This window comes from Rhipicephalus sanguineus, unplaced genomic scaffold, assembly GCF_013339695.2.
Source record: "Rhipicephalus sanguineus isolate Rsan-2018 unplaced genomic scaffold, BIME_Rsan_1.4 Seq3516, whole genome shotgun sequence".
In the NCBI taxonomy this organism is placed as follows: domain Eukaryota; kingdom Metazoa; phylum Arthropoda; class Arachnida; order Ixodida; family Ixodidae; genus Rhipicephalus; species Rhipicephalus sanguineus.
In genome coordinates this window covers 8518-26634 of record NW_023615077.1, presented here as the reverse complement: position 1 = coordinate 26634, position 18117 = coordinate 8518, and the positions used below count along the sequence as shown (strand labels likewise).

The 18117-nt window shown below is 43.1% G+C and overlaps 1 long non-coding RNA gene across 2 annotated transcripts; it reads left to right on the top strand.

Annotated features, from left to right (window-relative positions):
- The first annotated feature begins 1493 nt into the window (after nt 1-1493).
- Nucleotides 1494-17785, top strand: LOC119377115 (uncharacterized). 2 transcript variants are annotated; one of them, XR_005180751.2, is made up of 5 exons: nt 1494-5686; nt 10413-10530; nt 11999-12199; nt 14220-14263; nt 17397-17785. It is a non-coding gene; the product is annotated as an uncharacterized LOC119377115 (long non-coding RNA). The 2 variants fall into 2 exon arrangements; XR_005180750.2 differs by lacking the exon at nt 14220-14263 and having other exon boundaries at nt 1501-5686.
- Nucleotides 17786-18117: the final 332 nt, after the last annotated feature.

Sequence of the window (18117 nt, the reverse complement as noted above, 5' to 3'; positions counted from 1 at the left end):
AGGGTATGATGTTCATACTCACGTCTACTTACACCCCTCAACACTCACCCATACTCAGACTCACGGCTACTCACACCAATGAGTATTCACGTGGTGTCTACTCACACCTCTCGACGACTCTTACTCACACCTACTCACCCGATGCCTATTCACTCACGTCTAATCCTACCCGTCAACACTCACTCATGCCTACTCTTATTGATGAATATTAACTCATGTTCATAATCATGCCTACCCCCACCCTCAACACTCACTCATACTCACACTCATGCCTACTCACACCGATAAATATTCACTCATGTTCATACACACATCTCACATCCCTCATCCCTGGCTCATACTCACACTCACGAGTACTCACTCATGTTTATACTCACACCGACTAACACTCATTGTACTCACTCACATCCATACTGCACACCGACTCACACTCATGAGTAACCACTCATGCTCATACTCAGGTTTGCTTAAGCCCCTTGCTACTCACTCGTAATCACACTCACGCCTTTCAAATGACTGTGAGTGTGTGTACTCATGAGCATAGTTCGGCAAAAAATGTGGAGCTCACTCAGGCTCACTCACCAAGAATATTTTGCCTTTAGTGCTCACTCGGACTCAGACTCACCAAAATTTTTCTAAACCAGACTCACTCGGACTCAGACTCACTGAAGGTTTTCTCAACCGGACTCACTCGGTCTCAGATTCACAGAAATATTACTCAGCCTGACTCACTCAGACTCAGACTCATGGCTCGATCTGAGTCTGAGTCGACTCATTAGTGAGTTTGCCGACCTATCCTTATGAGTGAGTATGCCGAGCTGATTTTCACATCTTCTCTAGGTAAAAGACCTGTATACGCATTGATGGTTGCAAATGATTCAGTTCAAAAAAAGTGAGTTTTGTATTCATAAAAATATTTGTCTATGTTCATGGATTGGTTACCCAGAAGCTGTACAAGGTGGGCTGAAAGTAATATGCCTTAAAGTAAGTCAATGAAGTTCTTTAGCTGCGGTTAAGCACAGCGTGAAATTACTAGTTTAACCCATTGTAGTAGCACATGAACACTGGCAACAGACACATTCTCTTTGCCATAAAATGACTCCACAAAAACTGTTTTTCTTTTGTCATAATTGTGTGTTATTGAACTTCCTGTATTCTCAGTATTAAACCAACAATGACTTCAATCAAAGAAGACCCAGTGGCCTGTAGGCCTTGCTGTTTGGAAAGATTCACATTGAACAAGCACTTTCTCTGAAGCAGTATTAGGCTGTCCTTCATTTATATATATGTGTACGTCATAAGAGCATAGTCACCTTAATATCGCTTGCACACACTTAAGTTCTGCCTAAAAGACCACATTAAATATATATCAGAGATCACGATTTAAGGTATACACGTGTAAATCGTTCATAAACTAGTGGTGCTACCTGTATGTCCTCTTTATATGATGCAATTTTAACTTCTCTGAGACACTGGTCTTACTTAAATACATTTTCTTACGTATTGTGATATGCATACGCACAGTGTTGTACATATGAATACTTCATGAAACAAATGTATGCAGTTTTTGTTAAAAAGCTTCACTCTCAACCATTTATTTGCTCAAAAGGGTTTAAGAGCACACATGTGTTTACATAGTTCAGCCATAAAGGAAGTATTGATGTACTCAAATCTGTAGAAGAGAAAGCTCACTGCTCTCATTAAGAGTGACAATGTTGCACATCTGATCCTACTACTGTAATACCTTTGTCATCAGCTGGTTATACAGCTGAATAAGTGCCTGATCTTTTTTTTACATGTTGTCGTATGTGCTAATAAGTAAGAATGCTGTTCAAATCTCAAGTGATCAATAACACATACGCATCATCACACTGATGCTCACTGTCGAAGATCCCAAACCGCATGTCGAGCTGCTTGGTTATCAGTTTTCATGCAAGTTATCAACTAGCCAACTGTAAAATACAGATATATGAAGCAAATTTGCCTCTCTGCTCTACTTTCCTATAGACCCTGGGTGTTGATGCACATGATTAATACCTATTTATACTACAAGGGTACATAAAATGAAAGAGAAAATAAAAAGAGGTAAAAGACGAAAGAAAGGCAGGCAGGTTAACCAGGTTGAATTGACTTGCTGCCCTACAGTCAGAGGGAAGGTGATCAGAAAAAGAATTACTCATGAAGGCACAAGGGATGTGTACGCACACATAACCGTGTTCATCAATGATGCATCTATGAGGACTCACGTTCATACTCACACCTACTCACTAACATTCATACTCACGCCAACTCACTCTGATGTGTACTCACTCACGTTCATACTCAGGTTTGCTCATGCCCCTCATCACTCACTCGTAGTCACAGTCATGCTTTTCAAATGAGTGTGTGTACTCACAAGTGAGTAGTATGTCAAGCCGTAGTCGTCATATCTACTGTAGGTAAGAGACCTATATACACAAAGATGGTTGCAAGTGATTCAGTTCGACAGAAGTGAGTTTAGTATTGAGAAAAATATTTGTCTATATTCATGGTTTGGCTACCCAGAAACTTTACAAGGTGGGCTGTAGTAGGATGTCCTAAAGTAAGTGAATGACGTTATTTAGGTGTGGCTAAGCACAGCATGAAATTACTCGTTTAACCTTTGTAGCAGCACATTCGCAGTGGCAACAAAGACACGTTCATATTGTCATAAAATGCCTTCATGAACACTGTTCTTCATTTGTCATAGGTGTGCGTTATTGAACTTCTGGTATTCTTAGTATTAAACCAACAAAGACTTCAACCAAAGAAGGCCCGGTGACCTGTAGGCTTTTGCTAATTGAAAAGGTTCACATTGAACAAGCACTTTGCCTTAAGCAGTATTAGGCAGTACTTCCTGCATTATATACGTCATGAGAGCATACTCAGAGTCACCTTAATATGTAACTTGCACGCACTTAACTTCTGCCTAAAGGATCATACTAAATGTATCTCAGGGATCCCAATTTGAGGTAGCAAGTGTACGTGGTTTAGACTAGTAGTGCTACCTGTGTGTCCTGTATATGATGCCATTTAAACTTCTCTGAGACTGGTTTTGGTGAAATACATTTTCTTCCACGATGTGCCACATGTGTGCACAGTGTCATGCGTACGAAAACTTTATGTAAGAGACAAACGTATTCAGTTTTTGGTAAAGAGTTTCACTCTCTCCCATCTAGTGTACAGAGAGTCTTAGTGCACAGATCTGTTTACATAGTTCAGCCATTGGTGTACTTACACCTGTTCAAGAGAAAGCTATCACCAAAAGTGACAGTCTTGCACTTCTGATCTTATTACCGTAATACATTTATCGTCAAGTTATATGGCTAAACAACTGCCTCATTTATTCACATGTTGTTGTATGTGCGAGCAAGTGTGGACATTGTTCAAATCACAGGCGATCAATAACACCTATGCATCGTCATACAGAAGCTCCCTGTTGAAGATCCCAAACCACATGTTGAGGTGCTTGGTTATTACTTTTCATGCAAGTTATCAAGTGGCCAATTTGAAGTACAGACGAATGAAGCAAACTTGCCTGTGCTCTACTTTCTAATAGACAATGAGTCTTGACACATATGTTTAATACCTCTTTCAACAACAAGGGTAGATGAAATGAAGTGGAAAAAAAAGAGAGGCAAAAAGATGAAAGAAAGGCAGGGAGGTTAACCAGGCTGAACTGATTTGTTGCCCAACAGTGGAAGGGGGGGGGGGGCGTGGTCAGAAAAAGAGCACAACTGATGTGCATGGACACATAACAGTGTTCATCATTGATGCACGGATACTCACGTACAGAGCTGGGTTGTTTTGAGAAATTGCAATAGCATTGTTTCAGCCCGCATTGCAGATTATGCTTGCAATGGTATCTTATATGATAAAATTTAAGCGCCTGTTTTAATAAGTTTGGAGACGCAACAAGGGCTTTAGAATTTAGATCATGGCTGCGTGGACACACATGTGCAACACAGAGAGTGCAATAAAGTGAGGATGCTCGAGGTTCACCTTAATTAAAGAGTGCAGCACGATAGCATAATCGTGGGGCCCCGAGTGCATCATCTTCTCAACTGCTAGCCTGGCTTCAGTTCTCGGTGAATGCCTCAACCGTGCCGCAAGGAAACGAACTTGTGTGCGCGTAACATGGGCCATTTCAAACTATCCTAGAATGTCTATACTGCAAGTACAGTTGCGTAATACCCACTACGCTGTAGCTCGTCGTTTTGGAAAGGGTGAATTTTCAAACAATCAACATTGTACACTTTCTATCACTTTAATTTGTGCCCCTAGTTTTTTGTTTAGCTCGGTCCCTTTTTGCGGTCCTTATTTTGCAATATCGTCAAGTGGATAATGCCAAAAAATAGAAAAATAACCGGTGTGCAAGCAAACACAGTGCCACACACATATTCTAACCTAATGTTTTTTGTTGTATTTTTAAGTTTCAGCACCCAACACGCTAACAGGAATAGCAGTACATCAATGTAAATGAAAAAAAAAGAAAAGAAAAAAAAAGCATTAACTGACTCTAACCCACGTAAACAAGTTGTGATCTCTACGCGCGAGCCTGCTACTCCAGCCTGCTACGCCACCCGCACACCCGTCGTGACAGCTTCCTAATTTAATAGATGAAAGTGCTTACGCGCTATCCGAGAGTGCATAGTAGGTACAATATGAGATCATACTTATTATTGCGGGCATATATTTTGGGACCGTATCTACGCCTCACACTTTTCTCGTATCTTTTCACTATAGGTTGCCGATCGCTCGCGTATGAAAACACGGATGCTTACACACAAGCAATGTAATTTACGCAAGCAGTTGAAGCTTGTTCCCCGAGGCTCTCTTGCGATTAATAGTCGGCTATCGCGCGAAACTGGAGTGATACGCCGTTAACCCGTGCGTCTAGCTGTGTTCCCCTCCGTGGCTGTCTCGCTCGATCACGAATTCAGCGCGGGAAATGAAGCACACGGCAGTGCCGCGCGTAGCGGCGACATCAGCTGATCACGCCGGCTTGCTTCCCTTTGCTTCAACGCAACGAAACATATGCTTTGCAAGATCACATACTGCATTACGTAAAAGTGTTACTGCTTTGGAGTCATCCTGCTATTCACTGAGGACGTACATACAACTACTGTAGAGTTTTGCTTCGGCGGCAAGCATCGATCGTAAAGCCGCACTACTACGTCCGTGGTACAAGCAGTAGAAACCTGTCGTCTGCTAGAACAAAAAGAAAAAAAAATCTACTGGAAAAGTATTTACCTTGTCTCGTATAAATTTTTCTTGAAGACAAGTCATTATGTTTTAACTATTTTGCCCAATAACATGCATTCTCTAACAATTTCACACGGCGACGTTTTCTTTTTCTTTTTCACGAACAACAATTCAAGCTAGATCCATCCATAGCCGAAGCCAGATGTTGTTTGCCTTTGTTTGCGAGCGTCTCGTGTGTGTTCTCGTCCACAAGAAGATTAAAGGTAAAAGCATTAAATTTACGTAAGGAAGCTTCGTTCCTCGTTTGTGCGGTGTGCAAAGATTGCGCGCAATTCCCGCTGTTCTCGGAGTGCCGATGAAGTACGAGTCGTTCAAGGAATCAACGAAATGTGCGGGCGCTCGAATGACTCCATGGCTGACGCCCGTGGCCACCTGCTACACGCCAGTGCGAAAGAAACTAAAGGTAAGTGGGACAGCGTATTATGTGAAGTATGCAACTCAGCGCAAGGCTCTGTTACCGCACTCGGACGTGGCGTCGTAAAGAGGCAGCCTTACGCACCTTTGCGAGCGACGACATTGTGCGCGTTACCGATTCGCTTTGACTACGCCGATCTGAGCGGAGCCATGGCGCATCGGCACGGCCTTAGGGGAGCGAATTCGCGACAACTGCGAGAACATGAATGTGTGTGATGATCGATTTTTTCTTGTGTGCATTGCAGTCTGCAGGACGCAAGTGGCGCTTGCTTCGTTTGTTGTTGATAAATCAAAGCCTGCAGCGTCATTTGCTGCTGGGCAGCATTTTGCTCACGTTCGTGGGCTATATAATTTGTAACGTGGCTCAATTCATCTAGCCAACCACTTAAATGGTGATAATGAGCCTACATTCACGGTGAAGTGTTTATTATGCGCTTGAACGCTGGCTTGAGCTAGTTAAACGTAATCGTGTGTTTGCCTTGTGTAGGGAGAGGTGTTAAAAGAATATGTGTGTGTATATGCACGTCGCCTTCGCGTGTCAGTAATATTGCACCAGCCAGCAACCACGTTGGACATCTGACGGTTATGAAAACTTGCATGCACAATGTGAGACTTCATATTCTGTCAGAGTTTCGCTTTTTATACATTAATGTGCTGCCAGCATGTAGTAGAATACATTACGCTGCTGTGTGGCAGTGGTGTGATTATCACAGTGCTGTGGGGTTGCTGATTGAAGGATTTATAGGTACGATGCAGGAGAATTTCTCATCTGACTAGCTCATCAGGCATGTGCGTGTTTTAGCGCAAACAAGACAAGGACAGAAGGTTGACATGTAACGACAGGACCAGCACACAGTTACGTGTCACCCTTCTGTCCGCATCTTGTTTGCACTAGAACGCCTATGTTTGCATACTTTTAGCAACAGGCTTTTCTGTTATGCTTTTCTTGCCCAATTTGTGCTACAGTACAGTCGTCAGCTATACGAGTGTAAGCACTGAAATTAGCATTTAAAGGTCAGAGTGACTAAATGCATAGTAATGAACAGCATAAAGTAAGAACGAGAGACGTAAGTAAGAACAATGCGGGACAAGCACAGGCTGTCAAATGAAAAATTTATTGCACAAGACCTTGCCTGAATAGCATTAGCTGTACACCTCGTGCACGTGAGGGTCCGGTTAGAAAAACAAGTTACAAAATCAACAGGCTTCATTGATTTTGTAACTTGTTTTTTCTAACCGGACCCTCATTTGCACGAGGTGTGCGGCTAATGTTATTTAGGCAAGGTTCTACGCAATAAATTTTTCAGTTGACAGTCTGTGTTCGTCCTGCATTGTTCTTCCTTTTGTCTCTCGTTCATACTTTGTGCTGTTCATTACTATGCATCCATACCAACTGGCTTACTTTACGACTATTTTGGACTATATGCAGTTGGCAAGCGCAATAGTGTTCATAACAATTGCTCAAGCGAAAAGGTATCTCTTGCTATTCAGTAAGTCGCATTTATATTGGTAATCATTGATTAAACATGTGTTCAGTGTTCTCTCTCGTAGTGCTCACAAGCGTACATATCAAAATAGATGCAGCATATATAAGCGTGCTTTTTAGCAAAGCAAACTATGCTATTACTTTGAGCACCTCACAAAAGACCGCTGCATGCTTACTTTCCACGTATTCAGGTGTGCTTGAAATACATTTCAATTATTCAGCACACTGGCACTAACCCTAGTAGCACCAAATGTTGACACATTGTTGCCGCCACATTGAGAAAGTTACGTGAATGTTGTGGCAACATTGCTTGCTACTAGGGAACACTTCACACTGAGGGCAACATTAACCATTGTTTGAGTTCTATCTTAAAAAAAATGTCGGCGTGCCTCTAGGGAGCTTACACAGTGGGGATATAGGTGGCTATTTTGTTGTCATAGCCAGTCGAGGTGGCAGTCAGGAAAGTGTGCGCGGAAGCAGCTCTCGCTTCAAAGGTTCTGGCGCGATGATGCACTGTGTGGTATATGTTCCCCTTGTATTGTAGCAAGCATATATAGCTACTCTACTGTAGCAGTTGCACCCAATGTAAGGCAAAGAAGTTGCAGTTGGAGAAAGATGGTTGCTGCATCTACAACACACCGAAGGGCACACAATAAACCCTATACATACCACGCATTTTTGACCATGTCGAGGAGCAGTTTTTCTCAAAACCTAATAGAGTTATCCACATAATACAATAATAATTTTCTTCCAAATTTGGCACTCTTTCAACTGTACTAGATTAATTAAAATCTGATTATTATTACTTTTTTCGGTGAACTTTTGCCACTAGGACCTAAATTTTGGGTTAATTTGCATCTTTCAAAATTTGTAACACAAAAACAGTGAAGTGCCTAATTTCAATTCTGGTACAGTATTTGTATGCACTTACGCTGAATACATAGAAAAATATTGAACTGGTTTTGTTGAAATACATGGAAAATAATGGTAGCTAAGTAATAAAAACATAGTTTTAAGTCAATCAAGATTAAAGTAAGAAAACAGCTGAAAGGGGATCTCTTGCCACAAACAACGTTAAACTATTTTATTTAGTACCTACAAGCTTGGTAATCATTGCCAAAGTCATTTTTTTCCTCTTTGGAGCCTGTAGTCTTGCTTGCCTTGCTTCTTATGTGAGCTGTCATACAGCTCTATTCACAAAGTATCGTCGATTGTGGTCAACTTCTTTTAGCAAATTTACTGTGCTTTGGCCAGGCTTCAGTCCTAATGATTTCAGTATTTCGGCACGTGCGATACTGCCATCATTAGATGAAAAAAAAGCATCCATCGTCGCAATCTTTAAGACTCTGGAGCCTAAAGAAAGAGAGCAAGGACTTTGTGACACAATTCCGATTAGCTCAGCACTTGGACCACTCAGTTTGCATGCACAGTTCTGCCTAATTGCATCACAAATAATATTGATGCCCATTAGAGCATACCCGTTGTCACTCTGTGCGCGAGTTGCCTTGAAGGACGCCGAAAAGGCTGGGATTCAATGACGAAGAGTGTGATGGTTCAGTATTCGGCATTTCAGCACGTCGCTAACATTTATTCACATTTACAAGACAACTGTATTAGTTGCCACGAAATATACTGTTGCTGAAGGCTTTCTCTACCCTCAGCATCTCAACTTATCGATTGGCACGACAGACACAAGGTGTAATGAAGCTAGGAGCTAAAATTGTTTGAATAGATGCGCTCTGAACCACGAATGTGAATAAAGACGCACACAGCATCTTCGGATTGTCTTAGCTGAAAAATCAGGCATGCAGAAAGTTACCCGACAATTTCAGAAAATGGACTGTAAGCACGGAGTGCATACGAGGGGCTTGTCTTGGGTGCGTGTTCACACACTACTTGCTTTCGGAAAATGAGGTTCTCAGCTACAAAAAAGACTTTCAAAGAAATGCACGAATATGCAAAATAAAAAAAGAAGGATACACTTCCCAAATTGCAAACAACAAAAAAGTGATTTTTTTTAAATTTTGCTTTACCCTGTGCCCTTAACGAGCACGACAAGATGAAGGAGCTATTTTGAGCAGTGTCATGGTAAATGGCTCACGCACAAGGACAGTCCCAACAAGCATCACGTCTGTCCTCAGCACTTTCTCCCTTGTAGGTAAACCATGCTTGGCTTTCGGAGTTTCTCTGTTTCGTGTGTGAGTGGACTAAACAGAGCTACCGAAACGTTTCGGTCTCTTTAGGGACTTCGCGAAGCTTTTCTGGGAGCGTGTGCGGTAGCTTCATGGAAAGAAGCGCAAGTACAGTACATACTGGTGTGATCTCCTTGATGACATTGAGGTTGCAATCTTTGACATTAGTTCTGAGCAAGGAGCACGAGGTCAGCAAATATGTACTCAGCAGCACCCTTCTGGAAGGATCCTTACGATACAACGAAAAAAGCCATCTATCCTCACCCGTTCACACTTCATGCAGCCGACTGCATCGTGTACGTAAACCTGTGGCCACGTGTCGACGCCTCGGACATTTGCAAATTACTTGTCTTACGTTTTGTCGAGCTTTGTCATGCAGCAGCAGTGAAGTCATAAACGGCTCTAGGCCACAACACTGTGAGAAGTGGCTAGTTACACGAGCCTAGAGAAAATCTGGGGCCGATAGCGTCGTGGTCATGACATGAGCAAGTTGTAAGGACGCTCTAACTCTCGGTAAATATTAATTTTATCATTGTTTTAATTCATCTGTACAGTGGCCCAGTTGCAGAAACAGTGAAGGCCTCATTAAAAAGGGACCTTACACATGAAGCCACAACGGTCCTGGGTCGTCGCAGCAGAACCTGATACGTTTCGTGTGCATTTGCCTACCCTAAAGGAAGCAATGAGGACAAACGTGATGCTTGTCAGGGTTGCCTATGCGCTAGAGCCATCCACGCTGGCACTGTTCTGATAGCTCCTTCGTCTTGTGCTCGCTGAGGCGCACCTTCGGCATCTTGAAGACGTTGCAACCATCTTTCTGTGACTGTGACTTTGCCATACTTTGCATGCAACTACTACAACCTACAACTGCACGCGCTTCCCCGATTGCCAGCTCAACTGGCTGTGACAACAAAATGGGTGCTACCTCATTGCCACCATTGGTGCAAGCTCCCTATAGAATGCTTCTGTGTCTTGCATGTATATCTGTGACTGAAAAACATTATGTAAACTATGCTCATCTCACAAATTGGTTGCAGCACTGTGGGGGCTGCAGGGTGGCTTTGCCAGTAGGAAGGGCGGAAATTCCTGAAGATGTATTCATCCATGCTGCATCAGCTGCTTGGTGTTTTCATGGCATCTCTGCACATGTGCTGGGTAAGTAAAGTAAGCTGGTAGCAGAACAGGGAAAACGAAAACATGGCAGCACCACTTGAAGCGCGTGCCTTTCACGTTGAATTTATCAAGTTGTCATCGTGCACTGTGTGGCCTGTAATTTTTAAAGTGGCACTTCTATTTGCTTTACATTTGCATCCTCATGCTTCGACAGCAATGTATTTGTGACTATTTTACATTGTTTCCGCAATGTACTCTCAAGTTCTTGGTGACAAGGCTTAACAAGTGTGACTAAACAAACAACTGATCTCAATAATGACAAAACACACCTGATGCTTTGTTCTCAGCGTAACGTGGTTCATAGCTATAGCTGACTTCACCGTTTATTTGTGGCTGATGGTTGGGGGCAAGCAGCAAGCACGACTTCGGATTGAAGCGGGCGGTCATGGCTGCATGGGCTGTGCGATGTTGCTTCGTAACCACAGTTACTGGTGGTTACATATACAATAAAGGCACACGACGTACATTCGAAACGAGGTTAACATATCGGATATCACTGTGACAAATCATGTGCCAAACAAATGCAAATGTCTCAAGCTTGCTACTTTAAACGGCCCCTAAACCACCCAGAGGTCGAAATTTAGTTCTGGTTTTGCAGTTGTGCATAAGTCTACAACGAACACATAACCATGAGAATTTTTTGAAACTGTGCCGTAATAGTGGAGTTACACGCGTTTGATGATACAATACAGGCCCTCTCTGGTTTCACTTTTTCCTTCTCTATGCTTCGTTCGTCAGCTCGTCTCTCTTCCTGACTGAGTGCTCCTCTTCACCATGCCAGGAGGAAGAGCGCCCAGTCTCATAGAGTGAAGCGTATATTTACAGGGACCAGATGACGTGTCCAAATGAACCGGTTTTCCAAATTAATGAGAGTCAAATTAACGAGCTTTTACTGTACGGCAAACACAACGACTCGATAACACATCATCAGGCATCTTCTGCTAGGATGCATGACATACTGTTTTTTTTTACCTTTAAACGCAATTTAAAAATGTAATCCTACTCAAATTGCGAAAAGCATGCCCTGCAATTCACGGTCTTTATATTTCCGCCAGGATCTAATCACATGTTCTGGCCAGTTATCGGTCCCTTTAATGATTAATAAATCTTTGCATATTTTTCAGTGTAGTGCCACCATCAGTGTCAACATAAGCCATTTCATAAAGAAGCCGTCCAGAGCATTCAGCTAACGTTGCTTGCCTGTCCAGTTAGGGTTGTGGTTGTGCTGGATGAGCTTTTTTTACATACAGTGCATAGTGAACTAACACCTTCAAAGTCAAGCGCAGCTTCAAAACAAAAGAACTAATATAGAGGTTGCAAATGCAGGGCCTTAACTTTAAGAAGGGATGCCTCAATGTGCCTTCTGGAAAATGGGAGTGTTTTCATTTGCTGTAGAAATTCGGCTATCATAATTTACAATTCTAAAGACCTCATCTACGACCTTGTGCAGGTTGATCTTAAGCAGAAAACCAGAAGCGGCAGTGGTCTCCAGTAGAGACCCAAGGACCCCAAGCTCTCTGTGACACAAACAGGAAGGGCACTGTGGTGCATTGAAAACCTGCGCCAGTAGTGCATTACCAGTGCACTATGCTGCTGTTTCATCAAGGAGAAAGGAGGTGACCACCCTCAGAGGAACTTCATGCTCTACAGTGTGAGTGCCTGGATGGTTTCGTTTTTGTCCTGTCACACGTGCTGAATAGTGGGTGAGATTCAGCTGGGGTGGCTAGAGGAATAGGGGTGACAAGTGTGGTAATTTCTCTAGCCAGGTAGTGTCGGCTTTTGCACCAGTGCTGTTAGTGGCCCCAAGTGGTGCAGCTGTTCAGAAGTTTCAAAATGGTTGTGGCTGCCGCCACAGATTACTGTAGCTTTGTCACCTCGGTAAATGTTCAGATGCATCAGGAAAAATTCGCTATGTTACTTTCTTCTACAGCTGCCAACATTTTGCATTATACTTGAGTTGTTCCGGGCGTAAGAGCACAAATGAGCCTAGCATAGATTAAATGCTGAAATTTTACTCACGGGAGGCCCTGCATGTATGCTTGGCATTGTTATCATAAGCACCTTGGTTGGGTCAGCACATATGGTGAAAAATTGGGTATCCGTTGCATCATGGATGCTACATATCCCATTGATCACATCCAGTGAATCAGATGCAGTGGCATACTGGTCAACCGGTCTCGTTACAGATAAATGATGTGTAAATGGACATTATTTGCAAAAAACCATATCAGCACATTCATTGAATAAACCAGGTACAGCATGGACCGCTTATAACAAGTTGCCAGAGTCGCAAATATCTGCACTATAAGCGGTACTGCCCTGTAAACAAAACAACATTTGTGAAAGGCTGTACATCTGAAAAACATGACCAACAGGCACCCGCATGATTCCGACTATCTAGGCATGCAACTTGGGCGTAAATTTGCCAGTGTTGAAAGGTTAAAGTCTGCGGACCTGCAGTGTTGACATAGTGAACGTGGAAACGAGAAAACAAAAACAAAGGGTGCCGTAGCGGAAAGCCACCGACTGACTTTCCAGACCTCCTGATTTATGCGGAGTTTGTTGTGGTACCACACTGGCCATAAACTACACGTCGAACGGCTATTGAAATTGCGGGCACGATGTCCAAAAAACAGTGCCAACCGTGAACCACCAATCTAGTGTTGCACATGCACTCCCTATTTTCGGTGAAGATTTAAGTCACTCCTGAATGCAACAACTGCAAAACGTTTCATTGACTCGGCACCAAACCGCAACCTTGATAGTCCGCAGACACTAACAACTAGGTAGCTAGTGCTCGTTAGGCCTAGCGTGCGGGAGTTTGCCCCAGACAACACGGCTATTGGGCGTAGAAGATGTCGCACTCCTGACCTAAACAGTGGGCAGCAGGTGTGAAACGAAATTCCGGTCCGCGATCGGGAAAGTCGCGCCAACTATCTATCCTGAAAGAGTCTTCCAAGCTTGTAATTGTAAGTCCACCTGCGGGTAGCAAAGGCAAAAGCTTGGTCATGTCTTAAAACATTGTCACTTGCTGGGGAATAGAAGTTGCACGCACAATATCTCGCTCTACGATGAGACTATTTGCCTGACAGAAAACCGAAGAGCCAAACAGCAGTTACGTGCACTTCATGCAGACACGGGTGGCCCTTCAGAGTGCAGCGCACACACAACAAGCAGCCAGAGCAAAGGGAGCAAAGGCTTTTCTGTTGCCTAGGCAATCACTCCCCCTCCTCACACCATGATGCCCCCCTTGTTTTTCTTTTTTTTTCTTCCACTGTTTCCCGTTCATTCACTCTTTGTCTCATCCTCCATAACGCTGTGGTTCTTCTCTCCCAGGCTGATCCGAAGCGCACTCGCTCCGTGTCTGAGAATTTTGCGGCAGCCGCCTTATAGCCGGTGTTTCATGTGGGGGGACTGCACAGTAAGCGGTATGCGTGTATACGTGGTGCTTTATGGGAGGGTATGCTGAAGTCAGAAAAAACTGCAATATAACCGGTCCTGCACTGTAAACGATTGCGTTATAAATGGTGTGAACTGTACATAAATATTTTATACACCTTAGACTGGGGCACATGTTTACATTGAAAAGTTGAAGATACTGGCGAAAAGGAAATTTAAATAAACATACTTTTTTATCGTAGCCATTTGAAATGTTTCTTCTCATTCCACAGACAGTCCTTACTGCATTTCGTGGTCTTGGATCTCGGGATTCAGTGTTAGTATATAATTTGTCTTCCTATGCTGGTTAGAGTTAACCAGATGTTGCACTTACTTGCATTACGACTGCAGCACTAATTCTGTCAACCAAATTTTATTATCGTTCTTCCCTTGTAATGCACACTCTGAACAACTTCCCATCCTGCGATGGCAGTTAGGTTGCCAGATGTCCGTTGCTTTGCTTTGTGCTTTGTTTTTTCTGCGTAATTGAGTTTGAAAATTAGTCTCTCATTGTGCTCGAACGGGGTGCTATTCGTTGTTTCTCTAACAATGACATTAGATGCACCTTACAGTAGAACCCCGCTATTATGTTTTTGAAGGGACCGTAAGAAGTAAACATAAAAGCCAGGGAATGCAAGAGCCTAAAAACAGGAAAAACGAAAAAATTATAGTGGTACAGAATTTTATTTTAATGTTTACACGCTTGAAAAAACCGTGCGACGTTGCCTGGTGCGTTTACTCATGCCTGAGCAGAGCTAAAAGTTCTTCGAGCACCTGCAGTGTTATATCCTTTTAATAAATCTAGTGCGACCACGGCCGACACCTTGCAAGTGATCACTTTTGGCGACACTTTTGCGAGGTTCTCACCAGATGCGTCACCGTCTCCAAGCAATAATTTAACACTGTTGGCATAGTGTCAGACCACCACGGCTTGTAATAGATGTTCAAATGCCTCGTGAGAATACACCCAAAAGCAAGCATTGAAGAAAATAATCCTTGCTTCATCAATTGCTAAGCTTTGTCACTGGTGTACCCATTGGCGCACACTCAGCCATGATCTCGTTGATGGATAGAACCACAGAGTTGAAAGCGGCATCATCCACAGATATGTAATCAACATATAGGATTCTTTTGGCACCAACAGTTGTAAGCATCAAAGAACTAAGCACACGCAACACAATCAGCATGAGGAATCCGACCACGAACTGTGCAATGTCCTTCAAGAAATAACAATGATGGTGAGTCCACGTCAATGCGACATCGGGAACAAACGTCAGTCTTGAAGGCCTTTCTTTCGCGAGCAGGAAACAAGTATAAAACTAATTACGTCATATATAGATGCTATCTCTATTACGAATCTCGAATGCTATGCTTTTGTGTGCGGAAACCTAAAGTACGTTATGCATGTCGCTTGCGCCACTCATGTGGCTAAACAGTCATGCCAGACCAAGCAGCGTGAAAAGTCAATATGGTCGCTCTCTTCAGTGGTCGCTCGGCCGGCTCGGAGCGCACTTCGCGACGTATCATACAGGAACGGTCCCGCAATACATTGGATCTTGTGGCAGCTATGCCGGGGCCGGTGGAAAATGGCATAATAGCCGGGTAAACACAGCAGTGTGAAGCGTAACGGTGTGTTTCTACTGTACCTTGCAACAGAAAGACACTGTGGCTGCGTGGAGAGGTGTACAAATGAGCACAGATACATCGACAGTGCTCTCATCTATTCAACCTTTGTGTTGTCTCATTCAGTGCATGAATTGTGGACACATGGCTTTGCTATCGCTAAGGTGCCTATGTGGTACTGGATTGCACAACGCCTTGAACATTTTTCAGTTCAGTGGGAGCACGGGCTCATCAGTCTCGAGATAAGTGCTTCCTCTCTATTGCTGCACATGATCAAATAAAGGTTTCGCTTAGTATACTGCTACACGGCTCTGGCTTTGAACTTCTCAAGACGAATGTCGGTTCGTTGCTATTTACAGTCACGAATTTATCCATTATGGAAACTGCGGATCAGCAAAGCTTTTGTAGCAGATCGGTTGCCACCAGAGTGTCGACGCACAAATTGCCATAGTAAGAGCCAATCAAATGTCTGCGTACATTGTGAATTTTATCAGACCTGCCTTTTTTTTCTTGCTTTCCTATGCAGCCATTGTATGTGAGGATGGCAGTAACAGAAAGGTGACAGTTTGAGCTTTGGAACAATAAAAAAGTGGCAGTGGGAAAAATGACAGATGCCTCCATGCACTTTGGCTTTTTTAACTCCTTTAATTGTTCGCAGCGACTGAATTGCTTTTTCAGGGACAGTGCATATTCAGCTGAATTGTTTGACACAAACTACCTAGATCAGTGATTCTAAGCAAGAGATATCTTGGGACCCCTTGCGGGCCGATGAAGTGGTGAGGGACACCTTGCAGTGAGAGAAATGGGGAGGGGGTATAAGTTAGCACAATATGCAACAAGAAATGGATGCCTTTTATTTCCCCCTGGCAAACAACGCTCAAACTAAAGTGTAATGTCAATTCGATCTCAATACCTTGTCAATAAGTTGTGCCGTCTGCAGCCACATTCAATGTGTTTCTAGCTATGTTTTCTTTTCAAGTGTACAAGGGTAGAAAAGGTATCCTCGCGTGCAAATGTCGTAGAAAACTACAATGAAAGCTTCACAGCCATCTCATGGAGAAGTGTAAACATAAGTCAGCTCGGCCGCAATACAAGCACGTTATGCGGTGAAGCATACTAAAATTCAGAAGGGGCCGCTGTGACGGGACGTAGTGTGCATCTAAAAAGAAAGTTCCCTTTTTGCTAGAAAAAGTTTCGCGGGCCCCCGAAATGGCTTTGTGGACTCACATTTGAGAACCACTGACCTGGATAAAAGGCAGTGTATATAGAGGCAAATGCAAAGGCATTAAAGATGACGAAAAGGGGTGTTTCCTTTTTTTTTTTGCAATTTTTGTGTTATGTGCTGTGCATTTTGCGGTGCAGTTCATGCAAAGCTGAGTGAACATAGGCCTTAAAAACAAATGTTGCCAGTGTTGAGCCTGATACTTTGGTTATAATCATGGCAGCCATTGTTAAAGTTGCGCTTTGCAACTTTATTGTTCCTTAATATGTTTGTTCTCTTGAAGCCTTTTATCCTGCATAATGATGCTCTGAAGTCTGATTTAATTTTTCTCCCAAACAAAAAGTGAGATCATTATGTGGCACTTAATAAACAGTCGCTTAATTCTACTGCACCTTTTACATTCTTTGTAGGGCAGTTATTTTAGATATCAGTGTTTAAAATGCGATGAGCCTATTGTATGCATCATGGCTTTAGCACTATTGCAAATAGCACATCTACCTAACTCTCCCGTTGGCAAATAATTTGTCTTTCTGCTCACGTAGCGTTGACTTCTGGCCTATTTCAGATGCTTTTGAGTGTCACGTGGAGAAGTGTGGAAGGCGTTCCTCCATGGAAGAGCGGTGACCGGAGCGTGAGCTGATACCTGGCAGACAAGCTGGATGTCATTGCAACTGGTGGCGTAAGGAGAAGACAACAAGATGCTTGTGTGGTTGTGCGTGCCGGGACTTGATTGCGTCTTTTCTCAGACTACACTGTTTTTACTTGTACACATGTAAAATAAATATTGTTTGCTCAATTTGAGATATCAGAAACTACTGTACAAGTCAGTTTTCACCTTACAGAAAATAGATTTTAGTGTCCCCAAATGGACGGTACGAAATCCTAATGGGATCTGATGCGGAAACCGAATATATTAAAACTGCGTCCTGCAGTTTCCGCATGACCACAATTCCGCATGGCATTCGTATCATACGGCATCCGTAATACCATATTTCCATATATATGGATGCCGTATAAACGGAGCTTTTGATGCGGAAACCATATATATGGATCGTGCGGATCTGTATCATGCGGATCCGTACCATGCGGATCCGTAATACCATAATTCTATATGTACGGATCCATATCTTCCGTACATACGAAATTTTTCACTAGGGGAAAGGGACAATCTTTGACGCGAGTCCCTTGTCCACGACAGTCGTATTTGTGCCGAAAAATATCTCGAACGGCCCGACATATGGGTCAGCCGTATTAACACTGAACTTACAAGGGGATACATTGGCAGT